The sequence below is a fragment of the Pholcus phalangioides genome, unplaced genomic scaffold (assembly GCF_987345545.1).
Source record: "Pholcus phalangioides strain wild (caught in Gottingen) unplaced genomic scaffold, Ppha-v1.0 ptg000007l_1, whole genome shotgun sequence".
Classification (NCBI taxonomy): domain Eukaryota; kingdom Metazoa; phylum Arthropoda; class Arachnida; order Araneae; family Pholcidae; genus Pholcus; species Pholcus phalangioides.
Window position 1 is genome coordinate 7,137,206 of NW_028301600.1, and position 10,333 is coordinate 7,147,538.

Sequence of the window (10,333 nt, forward strand, 5' to 3'; positions counted from 1 at the left end):
AAATAAAAGCGAGACAGATAATTTTAAAATAAATGAGATAATTCTATGAAAGAAATAATTGCAGAATTGATGAAAATTCAGAATGAAGAAAAAATTTGAACTTGAACGAAAAATTTGAAATTTTTTTTGAATTTTTGAAACAAATAATTGTAGTATTAGTGAAAAAATAATTTAAGAAATCTATTTTGTAATTTCTGATAGAAGTTATTTCACGATCAATATAAGAATAACTACATAATTATTGAAATGCCAGCAGCTATTGCAAATATACCTTCGCATGTTGCCAAGAAATTTGGTACATAATCCATTAGTACGACCCATGAAAGGTTATTTATATCCCTTTGGGTCGAAAAGTGTTCGTTTATAATTTATTGTCCGTTTTGTTTATTGAGCTGTTTGTTCAATTAAAAAGAAAATGATTTCAAGATTGAGAAGGAAAATAATTTCAGAATTACCGAAATAAATAACTGAAGAATCAGTTGAAGTGATTTCAGATTAAAATTAATCTCAGAATTAATAAATTTAATTGGTAATTAATTAAAAAAAGTTTAGAAATAGTGACAAAAAATTATTTAAGAACTAATCAAAATTGATAACTAATAAAAGAAATTATTTCAGAACAATTTTTGTCCCTGTTTAATTCGGAGTCCCATTGGCCCCTTCTATTATGCTATAAAATGCGCCTAAATTACATGAGATGGTGGCCCACGGGCTTCGCGGAAATTTTCATTTGGCCGGCCGTGTCTGAAAGATTGAAGATCCCTGGTCTAATGATAAACTCCTCTCGATACAACGATATCCTTTACCAAGATAAATCTCTCTATAACGATATTTTTGGAGGAGATTTCAAAACCGCTACAACGACATTTTTTTATATTTCGTTCAAAATCATTTTCAATATATTTTTAAATTCCTCACCAGTTTAATGACATCGGTATTTTTTGCGCTATTTTCACCCTTAGAAAGTGTTAATGAAGTTTCCGTGAAGTAACTTTCTGTGTAGTACACAAAAAGTTACTTCACGTTCTGAAAGTTACTTCAACACAAAAGCGTTGTGCAGTAAACTTACCTTATTAGAGAGTGAAACACACATACAACCAACTAATAAACTAATTAATTATAGTTTTTTCCACGAATAAATACTGTCAATTCCGCTTATAATTCCCACTTATAACGTTTTCCCACTTAGTACGACTGATTTTCGTGGTCTCGACTCTAAGTAATTCTCATTAAGATTTCCCGTTTAAACCTTTTGTCCGCTTACAACGTTTCTCATGACGGTCTTTTGAAAAACGTTATAAGCGGACTCACTACTTATAAATGCATTTTGCAGTGGTACTAACAACACCAATTCAAAAGATATGTAAACAACAGCATAAATTTGGAGGTGCCTGATGATAATGTATATAAAGATAATCCCTCTACAAAAACATATTTTATCTCGGTCAACAGAGTACCGTTATATCGAGGTTTCATTGTACTTTGACTACGGATATTTTAATTTTGTTCGTTTCGAATTCAATAAAGAATTGAATTAAATTTTCGAGTTTCTGTTCCATTTGGGTACACAAACTTTATTGATGCGGAATCTTTATTCGACTCGCGAAGCAATTTTGAAAATCTGATCATTATTTTAAAAGGACGCGAAATTGAATATAATTTAACGGCAACATCCGTTTTGAAGAAATTCAACGCTATAACGAGTTTTGCACTGTATCGAATTACGGTCGAACCCGTCGTAATTTATATATAGATGGCATGTTCACCGAACATTTCTGGCGCTATTAGACCATAAAGAAAAATTTCCTTTTATTATTTATGTAAGAAATTTTTTTAAACAGTTGTAAATGTATATTGTATGATGCAGTAATAAAAGAAATAGAATGGCCATCACAATCATGTTTTACCATGTGTCAGAAACCTATAAAAGATTTCAAAAAACTCGTTATGTCGTTGTATGAAGACTTCGTTCTATTGCGTATCGTTAGAAGTTGTAGAAGAAAACTTCATGCAAAGAACTTAAGTTCATTTTTTCATGTTTCTCAACAAATTTAAGAATTTCGATGGCCATAGTCTAGTGGCCAACATATTTGAATGACGCTAATTATTCTTTCCATGACCTTCAAACATACAGGGTGGGCAAAAAGTCCGTAGAAACTTTAAAATAAAGAATAAAAACCGAAAAAATAACCGAAATAAAAAACGGTTTGTAGGGTTAGCATCACTAAGTCACGGGAATTTTTTAAGACAGGAAAAAAAACCCTCAAAACAGCCGATAGGTGGCGCTCGTACGAGTGACTTCAGTGGAAATATGCAAATGAGACAGTTATAAGAACTTGCGCTCCTAATCCACAATCAGTTCACCGTTGTAAACCGTGCATGTGACTGGACGCACTCTGCCGTTGCTGGATTTGTGACTCGCCTGCAATGTGTTATCCCTTGTGGTGGTGGTGGTCATGTGGAACACATACTGCTGTAATAAACGATTTGGAGGCATTCTGTTCGTTATTTGCGTATATTTTCTTTGACTTGTGTACGTCAGCGCCACCTATCGGCTGTTTTTTAGTTATTTTCCCTCTTTTTTTTTTAAATTTCCGTGACCTAGCGATGCTAACCCTGTAAACAGTTTTTTATCTCGGTTATTTTTCCGGTTTTTATTCATTTTTAAAGTTTTTACGGACTTTTTCCCCCACCCTGTATATTACCAAATACGTACTAAATTGTGTTTCTCGTTACGGTCCAAACTATAGACTGTCGATGAAAAAGTATTTCATAAACCTTCTAAGGTTCCATGAATTTGAAAAAAAAACAAAAAAACACGGTAAATACATAATAAAAAAAACCCACTATACAAATTTTACTTTTTATTTTCTTTATTTTTTTTGGGAATTTTAGAGAATACATCTTTTAGTATTATTTCAATACAGAATATATGGCTATATAATTATAATATTTTTTTTTATCTAGAAAGAGTGGATTCCTTGTCAGTGTCATTTTTTGAGAGCTGCTGAAATCTCACGTGTTCGGAGACTTATAAAATCGCCCCAAACCGAGGGAATTGGAAATGAAATTTTAGCTAGAGCAAGATTTCAAACTATTCCCAAAAGAAAACTATTCAATTTTGCTAAGCAAGATTTTATCGGTTCACAGATATCCTTAAAATCAAAGCAAACTGTATATTTTACCCTCAATTAACTATTTTAGATAATTAAAAAATCAACTCTTACTAATTAAGTTATTCTTTTGATGTATCTTTTTTTCAATTAAAAATATGCTAACAGCACCAGTTTACATCCGTTTTTGTGAAAAAAAATTCCAATACGTTTTTATGAAGGTGAACCATTGCGGCTAAAAAATGATAAAAAAATTTATATACGCTACAATAAAAAAAAAACTAGTCAGTGATCAATGCTGAAATTGGTTTCTTTCTTCACACACAACTGAATAATTTTCTCCGAATTCTGAATCTAAGTCCTAACAACAAGTTGGCAGGCTGTAGATCATGGGCGGAGATACGGGGGCGGGGGGGGATGCCCCCCCCCAGCGCCAAAGGTGGAGTCGACTGATCTAATGTATATATGTATACATGAATTGACATAATCATCATCGTGCCCCCCAGCAATAATGACCGTGCCCCCCCCCCCAGACTTCCAAGTCTATAACCGCCTATGCTGTAGATCAAAAGTTTTAGGATCTGGGAGGCCAAACAGATTTTTACTAACTGCTTATGGCATTTTTAATAAATATTCCGAAGTTCCGAGAACACATTCACTTGTGCTTGAACGTTAAATGAGACTGTTTCAGCATGCTTAGAAATTCTATTTTGCATTTTTGAAGGAAAAGGTATATAAAAATCCAAGCGATCAATTGCAATAACACAGTTTTTTATACACAATAGTTTGGAGCCTTTAGCCAGAGAATCATAAGCAATGTAATAAAGAGCATTTGAACGTAGTTTAAAAAATTAATAGTTTTGTGTGGTAGAGCATATATTACATACCAGTGGTTTTCAAACTGGGGACCTAGAATATTCTTGAGCGTCACCGGTCAAAATCTAGCAAATGATTCGACCATGGTTTTCTCAAGGAGCAGACTGACAGGGCTGTAACCTCATTTCCTGAGCTCAAAACTATTAAAAAACAGTCACATAATAATCAATGTAATAAGTAAAAAGTGGCCTGCTCCTGAAGGGGGGGGGCTGTTAAAAGACAGGAATGTTGCAGAAAGGAAGAGTCGATGGGGGGAGCACAGGCCAAAAAGATTAAGAAACACTCAGCATGATCAGCCTGTATATATCAGTGGTTCTCAACCTGGGGCCATAAGACTACCTATGGTCCTGGGATATTGTTAGGGGAGCCACAGCTAAAAAATCATGTGAAAGGGGTAAGGGGTAGCCACGACAGGGAGCCACGAAGAGCTGTGAGGAAAAAAAAGATTTTTAAAAAGGGTGAAGTAAAGGATGAAATATTTGGTGGGAAAAAATGTGCCTTCTTCAGAATCCAGCAGAGTTGCCTATAGAACTTGGACCATCTGAAGAGAGTAGGCTACATGTCCATCCGGACATGATTGTATGCGTCTTATGCCTATAGGAAGTCTACATGTTGAGATCTGTTACTATAATCTCGCGAGTAAATATGTAAATGTGAAAACTCTTACTTCCAGCTAAATATGCGGCCGCAAAACATCACTTTACCCCGGGGGGCGGGGGGAAAGGCATGATGTTGAAACTGCCCTGCATAGAACCCCTGCAATTAAAAGGAAGCTCACTGAAATTTAGCTCAGCCCAGGGCCCGGATTTAGGGTAATATGCCTGGAGCGGCAATTTATTGTGCACGTTCGTTGGATCGTCCCGTATTTTATAAACGAGATGATCTAACGTTGAATATTATAAAACACACTAATTTTTACGATATCATTCGACTCCTGGGAGAGATGATAATCGCTTCTGCCTCTATAAGACTGCAGGTGACCCAGGGGTCCAGAGATAAATTTTATAATTTCTTTTGTTTATTATCAATTTTGTTTCAATTGAATTCAATTCGTTAAGGGGTCCTTATAACTTTTAACATGGTGAAAAACTATGCTTTAAGTAGAAATATCATTAAAAATTCTTTTTAAAAATTTATTTATTTCAAATTTCTTACGCATATTTTTGATTGCATATACTATCCTATGCTCCTGGATGGGGGGGGGGCACCGGAAAATTCAAGGGAGGGGAATCAAAATAAAATATGGTCCAAAAGGGACCATGAGCTAAAAAAAATTGAGAATGCTGTCTTAGGAGCATCATGGGCCCCTGGGCAAACTGATTTTTCTGAGAACCTATATGACTAGAAATGCCTCTGCCTACCGATTCCGTGCTTAATCTCGAAATTGTTTGCCACATCTCATTATTACGAGGCCCCCTCTGCACTTGAGGCCTTCGGGCCGATCCCGAGTTAGCCCAAGCGTTAAGACGGCACTGTTGAGAAACACTGCTGCGTAAAAATTCCAACTTGAAATCACTCAAAAAGCGTGATGATGCCGCTTGCTAGTAACATGATGAACTTGAATGTTTCATGTTGAGAATGTAATTCGTGACATTTTACCTCTCTTAATGATCATCAAAGCTAAAAACCAAGACTAGTTATTTCCACGGTTTTTTTCTAGCCGAACAACTTCCTCTTTTATATGTAAAAACAAAAATTCCAATTATTTTTTTTTGTTGTGAGGAAATTCGTTAGCACGAACATTATGAGGATTTTTCCGCAAACATTCCAAAAATAATGATAATAGTTATGTGATCAATTAATCTTTTTTTGGAGTGAGTAGAGCTGTCATTTTTCCGCCCAATTCTGAAACGTATGTTTGGCTCGCTCGCTATTGGTTTATGAGCTGAATGAGCTAATGCTGTGATTGGTTGTTGGCTGAGCACGTGGCTCCTGTTTTCATCTTAAGAGAAGCATCTTCTTCGTTTTCTTCTTGGGATGGAGTCGAAATCCTCCCATTTCTCCCGCTTATTCCGATATACCCATAAATATTCACATCGAATGCAATTCAAAGACGGTTGTACAATATAAAAGATTATGGTGAACATATGTACCGTTAACACGGGTTTTAATTTTGTGGGCCACTTTCATAAAACTTTTTATTTAATCTTATACTAGAAAATAACAATAAAAAAATAATGAGATTTATATATATATAAAGTAGTTTTTTGAATAGTTCAAACCTTTCTCTAAAAGACTGTGATATAACAAATCCACTTTCTATAATATTTTTATGAAATTTATTTATTTGTATTTTGGCCCATAATTTTTAGTGCGACTTTGTACCACATCTAATTTTCTTATTTTATTGAATATGATTGCTTTTATATGTGTATATAATATAACTTTAACATGATTGCAGCATGGGCTAATGAATGAAGCATGACATTCACTGTTGATAAGTGCATGGTCGCACGGGATGAATAGGATGGACCACGAGTTATTAATACATCGTTAATCAACTGCTTCGACAAGGGGGTCATCGTTTAGTGAGGGACAATTCCAGGTTGTATTGTCGCAGAACGTCTTTCTCTAAAGTGTTGTTAATAAATGGAATAGCTTACCTCCGGGGGTCGTGAATTCTAACACAATTGACACGTTTAAAAAGAAGTACGATAAACATAGGGAAGTCGAGAAGCTAATCCATACTTAGATAAGACAACCACAATATTTTTATATGCAGTGTATTATATGAAGATTTTTAACAACTGGCTGTTGCGAACATATATTTTGGAAAGAGAGAAAATTCAACTGCCCCTGCGGGGAATCGAACGTTCACCCGGAAGCGCGTTCGAGGGCGTTCACCCGGAAAGTGAAAGGACGTGGGTTCAATTCCCCGCAGGGGCAGTTGAATTTTCTCTCTTTCCAAAATATATCTTCGACAAAAGCCAGTTGTTAAAAACCTTCGCATGGTAGCGGAGAGTGACGTCATCCTTGTATAATTGTATTGTATAACATAAATTATAATTATTTTTTCGTGTTATATGTTTTTATATTGGGTTGTTGTATTTTGGTTATATTTGTGGCATCCATATTTTTTATGGCCATCTTTTTTCAGCCACCTCATTGGGCATTTTGCCTGTTGTGGCATTTGTATTTTTAAAACATGTTTGTAGCGATGGAACCCACTGGTTTTGAAGAAAAAGTACTCTCACATATCGATTCACAAATGCACTTAATTTATTCTTAGTTAAAAAAAGAAAGAAATGTTTGCGAATAAATAAAGAAAGGTTAATTCAAGGTTATTTATATCCCTTTGGGTCGAAAAGTGTTTGTCAAAATTTCTTTCTTTTTTTGTCTGTTTTGTCCATTGTGCTGTTTGTTTTTAGAAAAAAAAGAGAGACTAAACAACATCAGTCTTATTAGAAGTCTTAAAGAGGTACGGTATGAAAGTATGATCATCGTGTCAGTCTTTTATAAGTTCAAAAACAACTTTTAATTCTTGGCAAAACAATATTCATGGAAAAAGTCCTCTTTTCAATAATTTTGAAGGCTTGATCACTTGTGCGATATTAGACCATTTGTAGAAAAAGTTGACTTTTTTTATGTTGGTCGCTTCCAATTTTTTTTGTAGGCTCCATACAATCCACAATAGTGGCAGTTTTCGCTACACTCGTCCCGGAAAATATTTTTCCTTCCAAGCAACTACTACAATATCTCTTTCTTCCGAAGTGTCTTTTGGAGATTGGGTTTCCTCAGTTTTTGGAGCAGTTGATTCTATGGCTAATTCTCCTTCCCGGACGTGTTGTTAGTTTTACCCTCACCAGTTCCCGGTGTTGGCTCAAGCATTTTCCGCTACTTTATCCCACTTTTATTCGGGACAAAGTTACCCGTTTTTTCGAGTTAATACTACTATTTTTTGTCTCTATGCATTTTACCAAAAATCCTTGATAGTTCAACAAAAGCATTTATATATTCTTAATCAGGACGATCTTGGCTTTAAAATTTGGCACTTACCTAAAGAAAAACATGTACTGGATTTCTTGCAAAAACGGAAGTTTAACAACAACAAAACACGTGTATTTAACGGGGGTTTATGAAAGCAGCACTGCCGCAAACCTAGACCAGTCTAGACTTGGAAAAAGATCCGCTACTTTTCTGTTGTATATTCGGGCATTTGGTTTATCCAAATCCCTTCCAAAATCCAATCGAGAGCTTATGGAACTTATCACATGTCTGAGGAGTCATTTGACTCTTACTGGATCCACCAAAAATATTGACATAAAACGTTGATGCAAATTTGACGAAAAACAAATATTGAGATATTGCATGACCTCACAAAGTTAATACCAGATGAATATGCATGTTAATTTTTTGTTTAAGGCTATCCGAAAAGTGTTGAAGGCGCGAAGACTTGTTTTCTCTAAACAGTGTATGTTACGGTAGACGTGATAAGTCTGATAATTATCGCCGGTTATTATGCATAATAACCAATGGTCTTGTCCAATTATCCAAGTTTGATAAATTTCCCTACGTTTATCACCTTTACCGGTAATTAAGCACAATTCCCGAATATAGTTCGGGAATTATGCTTATTTGTATTAAGATATGCAATATGTCATGTACAGTTTAGAATCACGATGGTGCTTTTAGGTATGTATTGTTAAGGTGTATGATCAATAAATTACAAAATCAGATACTGATGTGTTGACTCGCATCTTTACGCTCTATAAAACCCAGCATTGTATTTAACAGAATGGTAAAGTTAATTTTTTTTACCTCGATCAATGTCTTCTCACAGTTGTTAATAAACGCTCGTACATACCGAGAATTAATCAAACGAATTTCTGTGAGCATTCAACGAGACCAGACTCTTCTACGGTTCGGCAATGGAATGAGTTTTGTTGCTCGTGGGTTTCGGAGCGATTATCCACAGCCGATACTCTTTGTGTTAACAGCCCATGCTAGAGAGAGAGAGAGAGAGAGAGAGAGAGAGAGCACGGCTGCTGTTGATCGCAATTTGTTAAAGAGGTGGCCCCTTGTTAGGAAGCCATTTTTGCTTCACCGTCCAACTTTTCCCACTTGAACAGCAGCAGCCAACTTCCCGGTGACGGCAGGGTGATGATAACGATAGTTTAAGTCAGAACACATTTCCTCTAATTCGTGCGGAACATCGTGTAGCCCATCTTCCTTGCTCTGAACCCATAAAGGCCTTCTGTTGCCAGATATTTAAGGAATGAAAATAATCCTCTCGTTATACATGATTGCCGACTTGCTCTTACCCAGCTTGAAAAAGAAAAATAAATAAAACGCAAAAAGTTGGGAGTTAAGCGGCATTTTGACAGCCGGAAGAAGTTGTCGTGGGAGGAGAGAGATCATCTCTCGAAGGCATTTCAAAATAGGCTGCAAAAAAAATGAGACTGATTAGCACAAACGTTCTCAGAGGAAAAATACCAGGGTGTTGGGGTTTCAATAGCCTATAAACAGTAGAAATCTGGCACGAAAAGATGCATTTCGAACGACCAAGGTTCCAAGAAAATCACCAAATCTGTCACCTGTTACAGACGAAAACAATCTCAAAAATACAAGACTTATATTAGAAATCTATTGCTTTATTCGGACAAAATTTATTGAAATTGGAATCGGAAGTGTTCTAACTTCGTATTGATTGCTATGGTATATACAGGCTGTTGCACCATAATTGACCGAAAGAAATATAAATTCTGTGGTTCATTTTAAAATTCAACAAAAATATGAAAAATGATCAGCAATTCCGTTCAAAGGGAACGGAATTGCTGATCATTTTTCATATTTTTGTTCCTTTTACGGAATTTTGTTCCTTTTATTCCCTTTGAACGGAATTTATCTGTGATAGTTGAACCCCTGAAAAATCATTATTGGGAAAATACGAAAATTAAAATTTGTATACGGCCCTCAATTTAAAAAATGTCAACTATTAAATTTTGTGCCTTTCTCTGTGAAACTAAAAGAAATTCACCCTGTAAAATTTTGATCAAAATTCGCCGAGATATTACATTTTTGCTCGTCTAACGGTACTTGGGAGACCTTCATGAAAAAGGGGAACACAAAAAATAAATAAATAAAATAAAAATGAAAAAAAAAAAACATTATACGGAAGGAAAAAACAGAATTTTTCTGAATGAAGAGGATCAATTATGAATGATTATATATATTTTAATGACTATATATTTCTTTACTGTTGACAATTATAAGATAGATATTTACGAAGAAGGATTTTCCGCATACTGAAAGGAAACGCACACATTGCTCATGAATTGCTAAATTAAATGCAAGAAAATTCGAATCAAGAAGTAAACCTATTCAGATTCAACATTTTCAACGAT